The sequence below is a fragment of the Muntiacus reevesi genome, chromosome 1 (assembly GCF_963930625.1).
Source record: "Muntiacus reevesi chromosome 1, mMunRee1.1, whole genome shotgun sequence".
NCBI classification, from domain to species: domain Eukaryota; kingdom Metazoa; phylum Chordata; class Mammalia; order Artiodactyla; family Cervidae; genus Muntiacus; species Muntiacus reevesi.
In genome coordinates, this window is record NC_089249.1 from 205352529 (window position 1) to 205374547 (window position 22019).

At 41.0% G+C, this 22019-nt stretch overlaps 1 pseudogene; it reads right to left on the bottom strand.

Annotated features, from left to right (window-relative positions):
* Window positions 1–5499: 5499 nt before the first annotated feature.
* LOC136157096 (large ribosomal subunit protein uL6 pseudogene) lies at window positions 5500–6907 on the bottom strand (annotated as a pseudogene).
* Window positions 6908–22019: the final 15112 nt, after the last annotated feature.

Below are 22019 nucleotides of genomic sequence, written 5' to 3' on the forward strand. Positions count from 1 at the left end.
CGGATTTACATGTGTTCCCCATCCTGATCCCCCCTCCTGCCTCCCCTCCCCATCCCATCCCTCTGGGTCTTCCCAGTGCACCAGCCCTGAGCACTTGTCTCATGCATCCAACCTGGGCTGGTGATCTGTTTCACCCTTGATAGTATACTTGTTTCAATGCTGTTCTCTCAGAACATCCCACCCTCAACTTCTCCCACAGAGTCTAAAAGTCTGTTCTGTACATCTGTGTCTCTTTTTCTGTTTTGCATATAGGGTTATTGTTACCATCTTTTTAAATTCCATATATAAGCATTAGTATACTGTATTGGTGTTTATCTTTCTGGCTTACTTCACTCTGTATAATGGGCTCCAGTTTCATCCATCTCATTAGAACTGATTCAAATGAATTCTTTTTAAAGGCTGATCAATATTCCATTGTGAATATGTATCACAGCTTTCTTATCCATTCGTCTGCTGATGGGCATCTAGGTTGCTTCCATGTCCTGGCTATTATAAATAGTGCTGCGATGAACATTGGGGTGCATGTGTCTCTTTCAGATCTGGTTTCCTCCGTGTGTATGCCCAGAAGCGGGATTGCTGGGTCATATGGCAGTTCTATTTCCAGTTTTTTAAGAAATTTCCACACTGTTCTCCATAGTGGCTATACTAGTTTGCATTCCCACCAACAGTGTAAGAGGGTTCCCTTTTCTCCACACTCTGTCCAGCATTTATTGCTTGTAGACTTTTGGATAGCAGTCATTCTGACTGGAGTGTAATGGTACCTCATTGAGGTTTTGATTTGCATTTCTCTGATGTTGAGCATCTTTTCATGTGTTTGTTAGCCATCTGTATGAATTCTTTGGAGAAATGTCTGTTTAGATCTTTGGCCCACGAAATTTAAAGATGCTTGCTCCTTGGAAGAAAAGCTATGACCAACCTAGGCAGCATATTAAAAAGCAGACATTACTTCACCGACAAAGGTCCATCTAGTCAAAGCTATGCTTTTTCCAGTAGTCATGTAAGTATGTGAGAGTTGGACTATAAAGAAAGTTGAGTGCCAAAGAATTGATGTTTTTGAACTGTGGTGTTGGAAAAGACTCTTGAGAGTCCCTTGGACTGCAAGGAGATCAAACCAGTTAGTCCTAAAGGAAATCAGTCCTGAATATTCATTGGAAGGACTGATGCTAAAACTCCAATACTTTGGCCACCTGATGCAAAGAGCTGACTCATTTGAAAAGACCCTGATGCTGGGAATGATTGAAGGCGGGAGGAGAAGGGGATGACAGAGGATGAGATGATTGGATGGCATCACCGACTCGATGGACATGAGTTTGAGTAATCTCCGGGAGTTAGTGATGGACATGGAAGCCTGGCGTGCTGCAGTCCATAGGGTCACAAAGAGTTGGACACAACTGAGCAACTGAACTGAACTGAAACAACGGGCCCCAGTGAATGATATGCACTACATTGGAATAGTTTCCTATGTGCAAAGAGGGAGAAAGGAGTAAGGAATCTGCATAAAAGTTCTTTTTTAAGTTTAAAAAAAAAAACAACTAAATTAAACAGCAGCTTTATGTGAACCATGGTAATGACATGGCATAAATTTAGAGGTGTGGTTAATTAAAATCTCTGCACCTGAGCTCCAACTAAAGATAAAGGATAGAAACAGCAAGGACCTAACAGAAGCAGAAGAGATTAAGAAGAGGTGGCAAAAATATACAGGAGACTTATACCAAAAAAAGATTTTAATGACCTGGATAACCATGATGGTACGGTTACTCACCTAGAGGCAGACATCCTGGAATGTGAAGTCAAGTGGGCCTTAGGAAGCATTACTACAAAGCTAGTAGGTGACAGAACTCAGGCTGAGCTATTACAAATCCTAAAAGATGATGCTGTTAAAGTGCTGCACTCAATATGCCAACAAATTTGGAAAACTCAGCAGTGGCCACAGGACTAGAAAAGGTCAGTTTTCATTCCAATCCCACAGATAGGCATAGTTGAAGAATGTTCAAACTACTATACAAATAGTACATGATACAATTACACTCATTTCACATGCTCGCTAGGCAATGTTCAAAACCCTTCAAGCTAGGCTTCAACAGTATGTGAGCCGAGAACTTCCAGAAGTTCAAGCTAGATTTAGAAAATGCAGCAAAACCAGAGATCAAATTGTCACATCCACTGGATCATAGAGAAAGCAAGGGAATTCCACAGAAACATCTACTTCTGCGTCATTGAACTACACTAAAGCCTTTGTGCAGATCACAACTGTGGAAAATTCTTAAAGAGATGGGAATACCAGACCACCTTACCTGTATCCTGAGAAACCTGTATGTGGGTCAAGAAGCAACAGTCAGAACCAAACATGAAACAACAAACTGGTTCAAGATTGGGTAAGAAGTTCATCAAGGCTGTATATTGTCACCTTGCTTACTTAACTTATATGTAGAATATATTGTACAAAATGCCAGGCTGGATGAATCACAAGCTGGAATCAAGATTGCCAGGAGATATATCAACAACCTCAGATGTGCAGATGATATCACTCTAATGGGAGAAACTAAAGAGGAACTAAAGAGCCTCTTGATGAGGGTGAAGGAGAAGAGTGAAAAAGCTGTCTTAAAACTCAACATTCTAAAAACAAAGATCACGGCATCCGGTCCCATCACTTCATGGCAAATAGATGGAGAAACAGTGGAAACAGTGGCAGATTTTATTTTCTTGGGCTCCAAAATCACTGCGGACGGTGACTGTAGCCATGAAATTAGAAAACAATTGCTTCTTGGAAGGAAAGCTAAGACAAACCTAGACAGTGTATTATAAAGCAAAGACGTCACTTTGCCAACAAAGTTCTGCATTTTTTAGTCAAGGCTGTGTTCTTTCCAGTAGTCATGTACAAATGTGAGAGTTGGATCATAAAAAGGGCTGAGTGCTGGAGAACTGACACTTTCGAACTGGAGAAGACTCTTGAGAGTCCCTTGGACTGCAAGGAGTCAATCCTAAAGGAAATCAACCCTCAATATTCATTGGAAGGACTGATGCTAAAACTGAAGTTCTAATACTTTGGCCACCTGATGTGAAGAAGTGACTCATTGGAAAAGACCCTGATGCTGGGAAAGATTGAAGGCAGGAGGAGAAGGGGACGACAGAGGATGAGGTGGTTGGATGACATCACCGACTCAACGGACCCGAGTTTGAGCAAACTTCAGGTGATAGTGAAGGACAGAGAAGCCTGGTGTGCTGCAGTTCATGAGGTCACAAAGAGTCAGACACAACTTAGTGGCTGAACAACAATAAGATAGAGTGACAGATGATGGTGATGACCAAAATAGAAGAAACCATTTGCTTTCCCATTATGGCCATTGAAAAATCAGCAGTACCACCACCACCCCAGAGGGTTCCATTCCCAACCCATTTAACCTTAGTCTTACATGTAACTTTGAAGCTCTTTTATACAAAAACAGCTAATAAGGTCTTTTATTTCGGGATATAAATACTACCATCCAATCCTCTACCCTCATCTCAGTAAGTCCTCTCCTACTTTCTACACTTTGTGCTGCAATTTCTGATGTCTCCCCTGCTCACTAAAGAATAGAGGAGGGGTCTCCTTGAGAGACTTGAGAGAATAGAGGAAGGATCTCTTTTCCTAGTGGGGAGAGAGCCTCATGGAGGGAAAGAAGAACAGCATGTGCAAATGTGTGATGACAGATAGGACTCACATGGAAAACTACATTTAGACCATTGCAAACCCTGGTCTAACTGCAATCTACAGTGAGAAACGTGAGCTCCAGGAGACATTTCCCTCAGCGTCCAGTCCAATCAGTTTATGAATGATTGTAAGAGAGGCTAAGGAATTTGAATTTGCACCTGAGGCAAAGAGAGTCATTGAGGAATGTTAAACAAGACAAGGAGTGACTTGATTGGATTTGTATTTAGAATAATCACTCTGAGAGCAATGTGGAGGAAAAGGGGTGGGGGGCTGGAAGGGAGGGAGCAAGTTAGAAGTATGTTGTCATCCCCCATGCTAGAGCATTCATGAACTTAACAAAAGACCTTGGTAGCCTGACTCTGTTAGTGGATTAGACATCCAACTGTAAAATCAGAGGACTAGATAAAATGGTTTCCCCATGTCCCTCCCAAGTCTATGATTTTCAAATCTTGCTTGTTTTATATTCAATCAGAGAAGGGAGTGATGAAGCATAAGCAGAGAAATTTGCAAATTTGTGCTCAACATGCAGAATTCACATTCAGCAGACAGGAGGCATTAAAGGCTATACATGATGCTGATTGCCTAGAAAACTCTCTGTGATCAAGCACACTTTACAATTAATGATACATGTATTTGGTTCAGGTAAGATCTGCTGTTTGAAAAAGTTTTAGTGTTTAAAATTGTATGGGAAAACTCTGTTGAATTTAATGCTGAATACTCTAAATAGGGGCAGAAATATTTTAACTTCACTAGAGTCACTTTTGCATCTCCCATCCTAAGTAAGATGGGATTTGATAGGAAAATCTAGGGCATTGCCATGACAATTATCAGGCTTAGTCTTAGCTCCACTTAGGATTTATATAACTCCCATCAGACAAAAAGCAGAGGGCTGTAAGTGGCAGAGATGGGTGCTCACCTCTGCCTCTGTTTATCAGAGTTTGGACTCTAATAGTAACGAAACTTGACATTAAGCCACTTGCCTTCAGTCCTGGCTGTGTGTTAGAATCACTGGAGAGTCTTTTACAAATTCCTTGTGCTGGGTGGGCCCCACCGGTGGGCCCCACCCTCAGAGTTTCTCATTTAATTGACCTGGAGTAAGAAGGCTTTTAAAGTTTCCCAAGTGACTTTCATGTGCAACCAGAATTAAAAACCACTGCACCAGGTAATTATTGCAGCAATTCTCAAGATGCTGCCCAGGGATGTCTGGAAGTTGGGAATATCTTCCAAGTGGCTGGCAGTCTGAATTCTTGTGTGTTTGGGTTATTTTTACAGTTTACCCACAAAAATAATAGGAATATCACATTAAAAATAAATAGGTTCTATCATCAGTGTCCCATCTAAAGGGCACCAGTGTCTTCATGAATCTAGCTTGGTAGTTTCATAGAATTTTTTTTAACGAAGCAACGGAAAGCAGGAGGAAAGTGAGGGGAAAGAGGAAATGCAGAGATCACTAAGAGGGTCCCCACACAAAGTCTGAGAACCTCTGAGTTTAAGGAGCTGGGTGCAGTGCAAGGAAACAGCAGTTGTGCAGGACATTACCTGCTTCCCATCATGCCTTGGGGGAATTTTGAGCTCTATCATAATTACAGCCTTCTACATAAGAAGACTATGATATGAAATTGCCACATTGTTTTTTTTTAAAGCATTGTGGATAATACTGTCAAGTGACCTATCGAGGTCTCAGTCTCTCTCTCTCTCTTAAGAAAAAGCCCAAGATCAATAGAGGGCTTTTACCACATCTTTAAAGTTTCACAAATAGGTCTTAGAAATCATCTGGCATCTTGGGGCTTCCATAGCTGGACAAACTCTTAGATCTTAGCCTGCTGAACTGTTCCTTTTTCAGAAACATCCCATCCAAGTTTTTCTGATAGCCTTGCTTTTAACTGTTGTTAAAAGCAGCTAAATGTGATATGAAGTCAATGTCATTTCCTTCAAGATTTATTAATAACATCTTTCTGGGCTTGAAATACTGAACAAGCAATGTTTTGGCCTCATCTGAGTCCTACAAATGTATTTTTCACTCAACAAATTCCATTTTAATAAAAGATCCATTTTACTGAACAATAGCATTGATAGGTAAATAAGAATATACACACTTCATCTTGTGATGGAAGCCCAGTATCTTGCTCTTGATCATGTTCTGTATATAAAGTACAGATAATCTGAACTGAAGCCAGTTCCCTTCTATTTCCCCACTGCTATAGACTGAGAAGAGGGTAGCAGAGGATGAGATGGTTGGATGGCATCTCTGATTCAACGGACCTGAACTTGGGTGGACTCTGGGGGAGGTAGCGAGGGACAGGGAGGCCTGGTGTGTTACAGTCCACGCAGCAGCAAAGAGTCAGACACGACTGAGTGACTGGACAGCAGACTGAATGTTTGTGCTCCTCTCAAATTCCTGTGTTGAAACTTAATTCCCAGTGTGCTAGTATTTGGAGGTGGAATCCTCAGGAACTGGATTAGTGACTTTACACCTATGAACCAAGTCCACACCAGAAACTAAATCTGCCAGGACCTTGATCTTGGACTTTCCAGCCTCCAGAACTGTGGGAAATAAATTTATGCTGTTTATCAGCCACTCAATTTATGGGATTCTGTTACAGCAACCTGAACTGACTCAGACACCATTTATCAACTCAGAGCCTCTTTTTTTCTTTCCAAGTAGAGTAAGTTCTATATGGATGTAATTAAAGTCCCTCCCCAGGGTTCCTCTGGGACCCTTTACAATAACCGTTCATCCCTTTAGAGTGATGTCAACATTCCCGGGGATACCAACAGTTGATTGCTTAGGAGCTACATTCTCTCAGAAGATGTGGTGAAGAACTCAAAGGCTTTTTGAAATTGATAGACCTAGGAGTCTTATTTGTGGTATTTTTTCTATCATTGTAAAATAGTATTATTATATAAGCAATTATTTATTTGTTTTCTAGCACTGCCACAACATCATACCACAAACTAGGTAGCTTAGAACTGCAATGTACTGTCCACAGTTCTGGGGGTCAGAAGTCTGAAATTAAGGTGGCAGACAGGGCCCTGTCCCCGCTGAAGCCTGTAGGGGAATCCCTCCTCGCCTCTTTCTAGATTCTGCTGGTTTGCCACTAATCTTTGGTATTCCTTGGCTTGCAGCCACATAACTCCAATCTCGACCTTCACATGCTGTTCTCGCTGTGTGCCACTGTCTTCACAAGGCCATCTTCTTACAAGGACACTAGTCATGGCTTTATCTTAACTAATTACATCTGTGACAACACTATTCCCAAATAGGCTGACATTCTGAGGTATTAGGGGTTATGAGTTAACCTATCTTTTCAGGGGACACAATTCAATCCATAATAATACTTGACCAGATTATTTACAGTTTTTTTAAAAATTCAGATTTTTACATTTAAAGAAATCAGTTTGTTAACTTCTGCATGCCAAGATAATTTTTGATGAAGCTGTTTCATTTCTGGTGCTCTTCACAAAAGACCAAAAGGTGAAGTGATTCTGCAATGAAAACAGAGATCCTGGAGAAGGAAATGGCAACCCACTCCAGTGTTCTTGCCTGGAGAATCCCAGGGACGGCGGAGCCTGGTGGGCTGCCATCTATGGGGGAAAAAAAAAAAACAAAAAACAGAGATCCTTGATGAGAAGAATATGCCTCTGGAACTATTTCTTTATAATTTATCTTCTTGTTTTCAATTAAAGCAAAAAGAGAAAAATAGAAGAAATTCTCTCCTGGTTACTTTTTACCAAATTTTACTTGAAAGTTTATCAAAAACCTTGACTTATATTGGAAAGGAGAATGTTTTAGGGAATAGGTAAAGTGCTCATCTTTATTACTGTGAAACATGAGAATCTAAAAAGACCAAGGAAAAAAGCCACTCTAATTTTTGAAAGCTATTTTTTTTGTGTATGCAGTGTTTATGACAGCTTGAATCAGAAAAGATCTAGATAATATAAAATGTTATTCCTCAAGGTTTTTTATTGGTAAAAATGACCCACATTGTTTCTATGCTATTGAATGGAATTTTATCCTTCAATCTATTGAATAACAACAAAAAAAGAGTATCCCTATCAAGGATCTAGTGTCATGAAACCAAAGAGGAAAAGTTCAGATTTCTTCTTTCACATGAGCTTATAGTAAAAATACTTATGATTAAAGGTAGAGTTATAAATAGGTAGGTAGGTAAATAGCAAAACTCTAATAGTATTTTACTTTTCCACTACTGCTGTGACAAAGTAAAGAACTACCCATGCAAGTCAGGAAGATAGAGTATCAAAGTCCTTACTTCAAAGAATACTAAGACTCTTACTGGGCCTAGGGATAGAATGTCTTCATGCACACTGCCCCAGCCCTAGGTGAGCGTGGTCAGGCTCAGGCCTTGCAGTGACAGGTCCAACTCAAAGAGCTGTAAGACAAAAAGACTTCAACTAATTAAACATGATTGGACAAAGTGGCTCAACAATGTCCCCATGATTCAGCTCTGTCTCACACCTTCTTTTCCCTCTGCTTTCTTTGGTGTTGTCTTGACTCTCTCCATGGAAACACTTGGCAAAATGACTCAGCTTCAAATCCAACAGAAAGGCAGCACTGGAATACTTATCCATCTTGAGCTGGAGCCACTGGGATGAAAGTGAAGCCTTTACTGGGCAGCCTGAGGTCAATGGCTACTCCAAAGTGAGGAGGTTGGATCAGTACTCCATGAACTCCAAAGATTATGTAAGGGAAAGATTATGTGCCCTACAGACAATCAAGAGCTGTTGCTTGGGGCTCAGAGACTGGATGGGCAAAAACAATCAATGTCCAAAACAGAAATGCAGATCAATGAAACAGCATAGAAAGCCCAGAAATAATCTCAAACACCTACGGTCACCTAATCTACGACAAAGGAGGCAAGAATATACAATGGAGAAAACACAGTCTCTCCAATGCTGGCAAAACTGGACAGCTACATGTAAAAGAATGAAGCACCATACACAAAAACAAACTCAAAATGGATTGAAGACCTAAATGGAAGTCCAGATACTGGAAAACCCTTGGAAGAAAAAAGAGGCAGAATACTCTGACACAAATCGCAGCAAGATCTTCTTTGACCCATCTCCCAGGGTAATGAAAATAAAAACAAAACTAAACAAATGGTACCTAATTAAATTTAAAAGCTTTTGCACAGCAAAGGAGGCCATAAACAAGATGAAAAGACAACTCTCAGAATGGGAGAAAATATTTGCAAACAAAGCAACGGACAAGGGATTAATCTCCAAAATACACAAACAGCTCTTGCAGTTCAGTATCAAAAAACCAATAACCCAATCAAAAAAATAAGCAGAAGACTTAAATAGACACATCCCCAAAGAATACATACAGATGGCCAACAAGCACATGAAAAGATTCTCAAATCACTAGTTATTAGAGAAATGCAAATCAAAACTACTACCTCACACTGGGCAGAATGGCCATCATAAAAAATCTACAAACAATAAATGCTGGAGAAGGTATAGAGAAAAGGGAATTCTCTTAAACTTCTGGTGGAAATGTAAATTGACACAGCCACAATGGAGAACAATACGGAAGTTCCTTAAAAAGCTAAAAATAGAAATACCATATGACCCAGCAATCCCACTCACAGGCAAATTCCCGTAGAAAATCATAATTCAAAAAGATACATGCACCCCAGTGTTCATTGCAGCACTATTTACAATAGCCAGGACATGGAAGCAACCTACATGTCACTCAACGGAGGAACGGCTAAAGAAGATGTGGTCCGTATATACAATGAAATATTACCCAGCTATAAAAAGGGAACAAAATTGTGCCATTTGCAGAGATGTGGATGGACCTAGAGACACACAGAGTGACATAAGTCAGAAAGAGAAAAACAAAAACTGTATAATATAGTTAATATGTGGAATCTAGAAAAATGGTACAGGTGAACTTATTTGCAAAGCAGAAATAGAGACACAGACATGGAGAACAAACCTATGGATACCAAGGGAGGAAGAGAGGTGGGATGACTTAGGAGACTGGGTTGACATACACACTGGGCTTAGTCGCTCAGTCGTGTCCGCCGCTGAGACCCCATGGACTGTGGCCCGCCAGGCTCCTTTGTCCATGGGGATTCTCCAGGCAAGAATACAGGTGTGGGCTGCCATGCCCTTCTCCATATATACACTAATATGTACAAAATGCATAACCGGTAAACCTACTGTATGGCTCAGGGAACTCCGTGCTCTATGATGACTTAAATGGGAAGGACATCCAAAAAGGAGAGAATATATGAATACACAGAGCCGATTTACTTTGCTGTACCGCAGGAACTAACACAACATTGTAAAGCAACTATACACCAATAAAAATTAATTTTTTAAAAACCCTGAGGATAGAGAATCCAGAAGAAGACAAGGTCTACTTGGGGAAATGAACCGGACCTTAAGTTTCTTTTCAAAGTGGTGATAACCACACAATTACATTTTACTTTTTCTGTGGTCTATCAGAAGTGGTATATCAAATGATAACTACTCTAATGGTACAATGTGGATGAACCTCAAAAATGTTATACAGTTGATCCCCCAGAGTCAAGAATCCATGTATAACTTCAAAGTCAGCCCTCTATATCCACAGTTCCACATTTGGGGATTCAACCAACTTCAGGTTGTGAGTACTATAGTATAAACTTGTTGAAAAACATATGTGCATAATTGGACCCGACCAGTTCCAACTCATACTGCTCAAGAGTCAAATGTACTAAATAAAAGAAGCCGGAACATGAAAGGTCATATATTGTATGATTCCATTTATATGAATATCCTAAAAAATACATCCATAGACTCAGAAAGCAGGTTGGTGGTTTTCAGGCATTAACCTGAGAGGGGAGTTGGATGCATGCATGCATGCTCCGTCACTCAATCATGGCCTACTCTCTGTGATCCCATGGACTGTAGCTCACCAGGCTTCTCTGTCCATGGAATTCTCCAGGCAGGAGTACCAGAGTGGGTGGCCATTTCCCACTCCAGAGAGGAGAGTGGGAATTGGGCACTTAATGGGTACTGGGTTTTCTTTTGGGGTGATGAAAATATTTTGGAACTTGATATAGGTATCTGTCCCATAACACTGTGAATGTACTAATGCCATTGAACTGTAAACTTTAAAATGGTTAATTTTATGTTAAGTGAATGTCTCTTCAATTTAAAAAAATAGGTTTCTAGTCACTCTGCAAGACTTAATCTAGGTAGAATCCCTGATCTTTTCTTTCTTTCCATCTCTCTATCACTTAAGTGCTATTGGAGGTTCACAAACCTCTTTGCTTTTTGGCATCTAAAACATTTGATCTACACTCTGGAGAAGGTGGCCTCCCCATCCTCACTTCTCATCCAAAGCCAGTCATCCAGGACCTTCCTGGCCATAAAGTTTCAGATGGTTTTATAGGACTTAACCTCTGATCACTCACTCCCTTCCCCTTCACTCTTCCTGCCTGCAACAAATAGGCAGCTGGGTGCTTTCGTTTGGGGCGTAGTCTGCCCCTGCTTTCTGCCTTCTGCTGAGGTGGCACTATTTTCAGTGGATATGGATTTAGCTAACACTGCACTGATACGTTCCAGTTGCACATTTTGTAAATTTCAGGAGAGTGTCAACATATACAGGTCCCACAACAATCTTCCCAGAAATGTTTCCAGCAGAGTCCAGTTATTTGAAGGATGGCTCTGGTGGGTTTTGCTAAAGGCTTTATCTCTGCCAAATTGTCATGTCAAATTTTTAGACTGGTATTTCTAAACTCGGCACAATTACCAGAAAATTGGTAGGAAACCACAAGGACGCAAGCAGTTTTAGGAATATTTTGTGAATTTTTATCTGAATCCTGCCTGTGAAACTTCAACAGTTCAAACAAAGCCAAGAGTAATTGCTCAAGACATATTTTACAGAGAAAAATAAATTGGTATAGTCGGTATGGATCTCAGTGAATAAATTCAAGAGAGGCAAAAATAAAACTTTTTCTTCTATAGTTAAGACAGCTTCTATTTAGAAAGTCTGATTTCCCCCCACCCCTCCTAGACAGCAGGAGGTTCTCTTATCAGCTGGAGACCCTGACCCTCACCCTGGGGTTGTGTCCAAGTTCCAAGAGATCAGTGTCAAGCCAAGTTTTGGCAGTGGAAGCATCTGGCCCTTGACTGTACTCCGTGCATCATGACTGGGACATCCCCTCCTTGTCCCTTACTTCCACGTCACACATGCAGACTTTGCTATCGTTCTGTGATTCTCTGCTCAGTTAGGACATGGAAACCGACAGGAACCTACAGGCTGGACTCTGTGCAGACGCTCCCTCTCTGTGGCCTTTCAAGCTTCTCAGGACACGTACAGTGACAGGGCCCTTTTGGTCTCAAATTCCTCCTCATCTTTCAAGGCTTTTACCATCTCCCTGGGACTCCCTCAAAAAGTAGGTGCAGAGACCCTCCTTCTGGAATTCACCAAGCTCTTCTCACATCAGCTTCCCACTATCTCTCCCCACATACACTCCCAGCCCAGAAGAACCTTCTAGTGGAGATCCCAGAACTGCCTAGAAACTTGAAATGGGGCAAGCTCAAGGAGGAGGGAAATCAATGTCTGTTTCAAAAAATACTACTTGCTTTGTTGCTTTGAGGTGTACAGAGAAAAACAGCATAATTTTACATGCCACTCCCCTTCCCAAATATTGGATAAAACACTGGACAAAAGAATGTACCGCACTTCATGACATTTACCTCGATTCTTTCCTCCCACCCAAGCTGGAACACTGACCTCCTCCTAGTCCTCTTCTGTGCTAGCTTCCTTGTTTGCAGGCCTTACCCTATCAAGGAGATTCATTACCATCCAGGACACCTGCATACATATGCACCCAAGCTTCAGCGTGGTCGTGAAAGGAAGCATGTCCTACCTTGGAAAACACTCAAAATAATGGCTTATGATTCTTAAATAAATGTAAGATAATCTTGACACCCATCTTAATTTAAGGAGAATTTCATCTAGCATGCATTTATGCCCTCAGAGATGCCATGGTACTCAATTTTTTGTATCATAATTTTGATAAGTGCTAATATTAAACACTTTTGTATGTTGGAGGGAGGGGGGCACAGTGTTTGTTCCTCAACTGAATATTAAGCTCCCAGAGGGCTTGGACTATGTTTTACATTCTGTTTTTTATCCCATTATCTTATTTTATTCTGGTGCGCAATATGATGCTCTGTTTATAGAAGATGCCTCAAGAAATTCCTGCTAAAGAGGATAGATGAATGAAAATCATACTCTATTAAAGCTAAAAGGATCTTTAAAATTCTTCTAGCCTTTTCTGAAGCATTCAGACAGGTCACAGTCAAGCCAACTCAAATGAGAATTTAGTTTTTTTTTTCAACCTCCAGAAGAAAAAAAAATTTTTAATCCATTTTCATAAAATAGCAATCAACAACTCTATCTAAAACGTCCTCTCCACATCTGATGTGACTGCAACAGAGAGAAAACACACTGGACTGGAGACAAAGAGGTCTGGAGTGGGGCTGGATCTCCGAGTCACAGAGCTTCAGCCTTGCCTGCATCATTTACCCTTAGGAATTGTATGTGCTTCATCTCTAGATATGTAGGGGATAACAAGAGGATCTGTAAGCTCACTTACAACTTTAAAATTCTATTAATCTTTATCATGCTTGTGCCTGGATATGAATAGTGAGGTCCTTTTAATAAGGCAACTTTACCATGTGGTATTTCTTCCCCTGATTTGCTGCTTTAAAGGGATAGAATACATGTGCTTTCTCTCATTCTCCTGGGAGGATTTGAAGATTAACGGTCCCTCCTGCCACCCTAGGAAGTGCGTGCTATATGCTAAGTTGCTCAGTTGTGTCCGACTCTTTGTGACCCCATGGACTGTAGCCCACCAGGCTCCTCGGTTCATGGGATTCTCCAGGCAAGAATACTGGAGTGGGAGGGCCATGCCTGCCTCCAGGAGATCTCCTTGACCCAAGGATTGAACTCATGTCTCTTACGTATCCTGCAGTGGCAGGCAGGTTCTTTACCACTAGCGCCACCTGGGAAGCCCTCCACTCCAGGATAAGAGAATTCATATTTGGGGCTGCTAACAATTCCAGAGTCTATTTTTGAGGGGATCAGAAGACTATTTTTAAGAACAAAGAAGAAGATGTTCATGATGAAGAAGTACCTCTGATAAAAACCCAAAGTAAGAAGAGGGATTTACTCTGGACTAAAAAGAAATCAGGAGTGTTGGGCAGGGGACATGGAGGGACGGGCTATCAAAGGAGCCTGTAAATCTCTCCTGAGGATGCAGACAGAGAATTAAAAGAAGCTCATGGGAGCAGAGTCATTATCACAAGCGCCCAGCCTTCAGCTGGGCACAGAGCTCCCTTACCTGCCCTCCCTTGGCAGTCCTCCTGGTGGCTGACGAAAGAGGAGTATGCCTTATGGGTACACGCATCACGACCCAGCGCCCATCAGTGACCAAGGCTCTGCTCAGCCTGGCGCTCAACGCCCCACTCAGACATTCCCCACATGAGGCAGCAGGACCCAAGAAAGCCAGTCCATCTAGAGGGAGGGAGGTAAAGAAATGGAGACCTCCTGAGCCCAGGCACTGAAGGATCTGCAGGGCCCGTACTGCAACAGATCCAGGTTTTGTGTGGACCAAACCAAATACAACTGAAGGGAAAAGGAGTACAACACTACACATACAAGATCAGGTAAGAATGTGAATATATCATCTACACAGAGGTGAACATAACAAATTACAAAATTGCAAAAGCTCACAAAACCTAAAAGCACCACAAAGATCAGGAAAATAACAAAATATGTTTCACTCATTAATTACCTGCCACACCTTTACTATAATTGCTTTATGCAATCATTGGTTATATATCATTGCATTCTACAGCAGTTTTCTACAATTTATTGGTTGATACTGATGGTGGCACTAGTGGTAAAGAACCCGCCTGCCAATGCAGGAGACACGAGAGACACGGTTCCATGCCTGGGTCAGAAAGATCCCCTGCAGGAGGGCATGCCAAGCCACTCCAGTCTTCTTGTCTCTGGAAGCCTATGGACCAAAGAGTCTGGCGGGCTACAGTACATCCCAAAGAGATGAACACGACCGAAGCGACTTAGCATGCACATGCACAGCACATTGATATTAATATTTGATTGCCTCTTTATGAGGATAATGTTACAACACTTTCTATAGGGAAAACAGAAAGATAAATCAGTCCTTCCTCTAGCATGTTGGTGAAAATATATTTTGACAGCTGGGATGCAGGAAACATGACTTCACACGTGGACACTGTGGCCGTTTTACAGTCCTGCTGTAGGTTTGTGCCTAAACTAAAGAAATTCTGATAGATTCTAAGTCGTGCATTTTCCATCAAAAAAGTAATAGGCTGTATGTGCAGCATGTTTATAACTGCATGTACTACATTACAAAAAAATTTCTATAGGCAAGAATGTCCATTTTAACTAGGCATCAATGAAAACCTCCACTTAAATGTTTACACATCACAAATAACCCAAAGAAGTGCAAGTTCTCTAAGAGATACTTATACACCAATGTTCACGGCAGTACTATTCACAACGGCCAAAAGACGGAGGTACCAAGCGCCCATCAAAAGATGAACAGACAAGCAAAATGTGGTATATACATAAAATGGGCTACTATTCAGCCTTAATTGGAACGACGTTTTTACACCTGCTACAACATGGATCAAACTTGAAGACATTATATCAAGTGAAACAAGCCTAGTAACAAGAGAAGATATATATATGATTCCATTTATACAAGGTACCTATGTGTGCATGCTAAGTTGCTTCAGTCATGTCCGACTCTTGGCAACCCTATGGACTGGAACCTGCCAGACTCCTCTATCCATGGGATTCTCCAGGCAAGAACACTGGAGTGGGTTGCCATGCCCTCCTCCAGGGGAATCTTCCCAACCCAGGGATTGAATCCGCATCTCTTATGTCTCCTGCATTAGTAGGCGAGTTTTTTACCACTAGCACAATCTGGGAAGCCATACAAAGAACCTAGAGTAGTCAAATTCAGAGACAGAAAAGAGAATGGTGGTTCCCCAAGGATGGTGGAAGGAGTCGTGTGGAGTTATTGTTAGTTTCACTTGATGAAAAGCTTGTGGATGGAGGGTGGTAATAGCAGTAAATGTGAATGTACTTAATGCCAATGAACCGGACACTTATAAATGGTTAACATGGTTAAGTTTTGTCTAATTAACCACAAATTTTAAAAGAAATTTTTAAAAAATTTATACATCATATGATTGAAAGAATTTTCTAGAGTAGCTTTTTCTCTATGTATTTCAAACACAGTTCTGCTCTACTGCTCAAATACTTCCGGTGTTGGAAGCAGTAGTACAACGTTCACATCACTGTGTGACCTCTGGCTCTGCACCTTCATGGCATGATGCCTCTGTGGGCAGCAGGAATACTCCTGGAAGCCACTCCTACCCCCGATGGCTGGAAATAATTTAACTACACACGGATGTGCTTGTGACCTTCATAACTATGTCCCAATAAATGTGAACTAAAGGCGTTCTTATCTCAACTTCCTTTTATGTGGATCCCAAAGATGCCTTAATTGTTTCTTCACCATCCAACACAAGGGGAAGTGTGACAAGGGGAAGTCCGACTGGAAAGAAGCAGTGATCTGAGCTGACTAAGGTTAAAAAGTGTCAGTTTTGCAAAGTAAAAAAAAAAAAAAAAGAAAATATGTGAACATATATCTAGTACATCTTCTAAGACCTTAGAAAAGGCCTACGCAAATGAGGGGCTCTGAAGGGTGAGCTTCACTGACTTCTCAGTAAATCCACCCCTGAATTCCCATTTTACTTAAAATCCTTTCTAGATCAGTATCATTTCCACTCGCTTTGTTCTTACAAGATATGTGAACTGCCAGCTCAAATTTCTTTGTACAGTAATCCTTTTCAATAGAAATTTTATATCACTTTTTATATTCTCTCCAAATATGCCTAGTCTTCTCAACTTGTCTTTGCAGGTATTATTTTTCAAATATTTTATCGTACCTTCATCTGTGTGTTCTATCAGATTGTCAACTACTTGAAAACAAGAAATACTTCTGTCATGAAACTCAGTAAAATACTATAGGCAATCACATGCTTGATAAATGTACTTAGACAAAGAAATGTGTGTGTGTGAGAGGATCTTCTCTGAAAGCTTACCATATTGTCTTTATCCATCTTTGGTTGTGGAATCCAAAGGTGGACACAGCACTCTGCCCAGTGTCTTTAAGTTTTACTTTATTTGTGTGTGTATGCAGGTGCATGTGTGTGTGTTCCACAAAATCCATGTTTATCTGTATCAGTTAAGAACTGAGTTCAACTGTCTGTAGCTGAGTCGAGAGGTTTCTAATATTTCTTTCTCATGTAATGGAAATCCAGAGGAGAGCATCCAGGGCTGCTATGGGAACTCCCTTTTGACAGAAACCAGGCTTCCTTCAACTCTCTGTTCTGACAGTGCTGGCCCTTAACCTCATGCTTACAATAGGCTGCTAGAGCACCAGCCCTTCTTGGGCCATCCTATCTGCATTCCTTGGCGAAATAAAGATAACAGATGTGGGAAAGCAAAAAAAAAGCTTGTTCTTAGAAGCCTACCCTTTTTCTAAGAAATGTGCTTGGAAGTTCTGCTATGTAACTTCTGCCTGTATCTCACTAGCCACCCTTAGCTGCAAGGAGTGAGATGGAAGAAATTTAGAAGCATGGTCTTTTTCCTCAATATGTGTCTACTCAAAATGAAAACTGAGACTCTAATACCACTGAGATGGATGGATATTGGGCCCATATCCAATGTATGCACGGATCATGGATATGGGTAAAATATCACTAGCTCTGCCAGAATTCCTCAGGCTGCCTTGATCCTAAGCAAACTGAAGGTAAACATGGGCTGCTCCTTGCCTCTACTCCCCAGTTCTCATCCCCACTTGGGAAACAGCACTCTTCTACATTAGAGGAAAAAACAGAAACTCATTCAGATTTAGAGGATAATTATGAGAACTTTTAAATGCTGCCTTTCCCAGGAACTTGTTTTAAGCAGCAGCAAAACCTTGAGTTACAGGAATAGAGTCATCATCATATATATTCACGTTTCAATAAGTAAGATATGGGATGACTGAGTTTGAGAAAGAATGACTGAGTTTGGATTCCCTTGTCTCTAAAAGTTAGATCATACAAGACAGTGTTTCTGTTTTAACTTTAGTGCGTCTCTGAGTGGGCTTCCCTGATAGCTCAGTTGGTCAAGAATCTGCCTGCAATGCAGGAGACCCCGGTTCAATTCCTGAGTACTAATATAAATGTGTTATCCACCATGATTCCTAATGGCTTTTTAAAATTTGTCTGTAGCTCATCATTCCCTTGATTATAATTATGTAACAAATATATATCATATATGTAATATATATATATATATATTCTTCCTGAAAAGGGTGAAAGTCTTTTTAGCACTAACACTAATTGGCCTTTAGTGTATGGCTTTTACTGGATATTTATCATTCACACAACAGTCAAGGTGGCAGGGGGCGAGGTGGGGGGATATGGAGGGGAATACAGTGCCAAAGTGCTTTTCATTTTGTGTTTGGTTACTCGCTAGCAGGGCTGCTTCAACACACATTTAGGCAGCACATGAGAGATGATGGGAGATCAGCTCTTTGATTCCACCGAGTCTGTCAAGAGGGCATTAAGCAGAAGACGAAGTTTCATTTCTCATGCTGCAATAAAACATATGCTTTCAAAGGAATATAATTGCCTTTGAGTTACTGTTGCTTTATTTTGAGTATTATGGGGTCTTCAGGCAAATATTACTGCAAACAGCATTCAGAAAGGATTGTGATAGCTGGCATTTGTAGAGCATGTTCTAGTTTATAAAGCATTTCACATCTATTGTCAGTACCCAACTCTGTTCTGCTTTCAGCTGCTAGCAAATAGGATCTCAGTTTAACAGCTTTGAGACTGCCTCTGGGACATAGCTTTTGATCTCCTTAGCCTCTAGAATGGATACCAGTGGTTTTAATAATGGCCTAAATCACAGGTTTCCAGAAGTAAGAGCAAACTGATCATTTCCTGATATTTTTTTCAACTCCAAAATCATGTTATTCCCTTTGAAACAAATTGTTCCCTGCCAGGCAAGTCAGTAAGGGAATGATGATTATAGAAAAGAGAGGGATGTTGGAGGGTCATGAGAATGCCTTTTCACCCATTTTTAGCCTTTCTGCTGTTCTCATTCCACGGAAACCTGGCTCCAGACCACTGGAGGCCGACAAATGCACTGATGCTTCTTTGAATCATCGATAAATCAATCACTGAACATCAGGGTAGACAGAGAACATAAAAGATCTGAAGACCAATCAGCCAGATCTGTACTAGTCACCTTGGAAAAGGACAATTTTCATCTCATAGACAGAGCAATAGGATCAGAGGTGTGCATTCCCAAGGAAAACAAGCAAACAGGATCACAGATGACAAGGTTTTATTCCATTGTACATCCTATCCCATCTTCTGAATATTTAAACTCTGGCTATTAAAATGCTCAAGCATCTCTCCCATCTTAAATATATATGTGTGTGTGTATACACACACACACACACACACACACACACACACACACACAAGTATCTCCAACTCACACAAAAAAAAGATCCCTTAGATTCTAGTGACTGAAGCTAACACTAATGAATGGAGTCAATAATAATTGGATGACTTTATCATTCAAACATCTCCTTCCAGCATCCCACACTCACTGATATTTCCTCACCTCTCACCTCTCATTCAGCCTATTGAAACCTGGATCCTTCTCATCACTACTCCCATCACCATCTCCAATTACTTTCTGTCAACAAATCCAAAGCACATTTTTCAGTCTTTTTATTGCAAGATGGCAGCTTTTGGCCTGTTGCCGTGTATTATTATTGTGGTTGTTCTGATGCAGGAATTCGCCCAGCCTCCTCAGACCTCCCTCCCTATGGTTTGTGTCAACACCTTCCCAAGGACCCTTCCCAGGATCCCACCCTCCATTTCTTTCTCTCCACACTTCCCTGGGTTAGCTCATTCATTCTTTTGCTTTCAGTTACTACCTATATGTTGATACTTCTTTAATCTACACCTAGTACCACATGACCCTCCCAGCTTCAGATTCAGACAGGATTTTTCTAAAAGAACATCCATTGGGTCATAGAAAAAGCAAAGGAATTCCAGAAAAACAACTACTTCTGCTTCACTGAGTATGCTAAAGCCTTTGACTGTGTGAATCACAACAAATTGTGGAAAATTCTGAAAGATATGTGAATACCAGACCACCTGACCTGCCTCCTGAGAAATCTGTATGCAGGTCAAGAAGCAACAGTTAGAACTGAACATGGAACAACAGACTGGTTCCAAATTGGGAAAGGACTATGTGAAGGCTGTATATTGTCACCTTGCTTATTGAAATTCTATGCAGAATACATCATGAGACATGCTGGACTGTATGAAGCATAAGCTGGAATCAAGATTGTAGAGAGAAATATCAATAGTCTCAGATATGCAGATGACACTACCCTTATGGCAGAAAGTAAAGAAGTGATAAAGAGCCTCTTGATGAAGGTGAAAAAGAATAGAGAAAAAGCTAGCTTAAAACTCAACATTCAAAAAACGAAGATCATGGCATCCGGTCCCATCACTTCATGGCAAATAGGTGGGGAAACAATGAAAACAGTGAGAGACTTTATTTTCTTAGGCTCTAAAGTCACTGCAGATGGTGACTGTAGCCATGAAATTTAAAGATACTTGGAAGAAAAGTTATGACCAATCTAGACAGCATATTAAAAAGCAGAGACATTACTTTGCTGACAAAGGTCCATCTAGTCAAAGCTCTGGTTTTTCCAGTAGTCAGGTATGGATGTGAGAGTTGGACTATAAAGAAAGCTGAGCTCAGAAGAATTGGTGCTTTTGAACTGTAGTGTTGGAGAAGACTCTTGAGGGTCCCTTGGACAGCAAGGAGATCAAACCAGTTAGTCCTAAAGAAAATCAGTCCTAAATATTAATTTGAAGGATTGATACTGAAGCCAAAGCTCCATTACTTTGGCCACCTGATGCGAAGAACTGATTCACTGGAAAAGACTGATGCTTGGAAAGATTGAAGGTGGGAGGAGAAGGGGACGACAGAGGATGAGATAGTTGGATGGTATCACTGACTCAATGGACATGAGTTTGAACAAGCTCCAGGAGTTGGTAATGGACAGGGAAGCCTGGCGTGCTGCAGTCCATCGGGTGGCAAAGAGTTGGATACGACTGGGCGACTGAATTGAACTGAAAAGAATGCCTCCAATGAGTTGCCCTTAGACTAAATACTTATCTCCCATTAAACCATCAACCTTCTCCACCCACTTTTTCATCTGAAGATCTCGCCATCCTCACACTTCTGCAGCTCCTTTCTACTCTTCACCAGCCCTATATCTAATCTTCTACATAGTTCCTGACTCATCTCTAGCTTCTATTCCTCTTGCTATAACTTTAGTTCATAACTCTGTCAACTCTAGCCACATCTACTAACTGATATACACATTTGTATATTCTCCTGCCAGAGTGTTTTGAGGTGAAAATCTAAGCAGCAGGAAAAATCCAAGGTCCTTACTGTGGCACAGATTCTAAGTTTTAGTACCAAGTCCCTTCTCCAACCTCACTGTTTCATTCCACCTGTTATCTCCTTGGTCCTCCAGCAAAACAGATCCTCCAGCAAAATAATTCTGGCATTGCCCAGGATTCAGGCTTCCATATGCTGGACTCTCTGCTGCAAGACCCTGCCTGCTGCTTTCTCCTTCCACCTTGTCTTCGTCTATTTCAATAGTACTCAGTTCTAAAACCCATTTGCAGTAACCTCCCCAGGAAGCTATCCCTCAAATCCAGATATAGGTTACTTGCCCTTCCTTGGTGCACTGTACAGTTCTACTCCAAAACTTGAGTTCTTTTAAAAATTTTATCCATTCACATAGGTGAAACTACTATATAATGAAGCTTCAGGGATCTTGCTCACACAGATCCCCTTTCAAGGCCTCTTCCTACGTTTGTATTCACAATTTTGTATTCTTTTTCATAATGAAAGCCCCCAAATTTATATTAATACAAGCTTCAAAAAAATCAAGATCTACCTCTTCTGGGGCCTGTTTATCCTCTAGTTGGTGAATTCTGTACCAGCAGAGCCTGTCTTATTTATCTTTATATCAATAGCACACATGAGGCATTTTATAGTTGGTTTTTGAATGAATGAATGAGCCAGAAATCCAGAGAAAGACTGAAAAGGGAGGGAGAGGCCAGCTGAGAAAAGACACAGAAG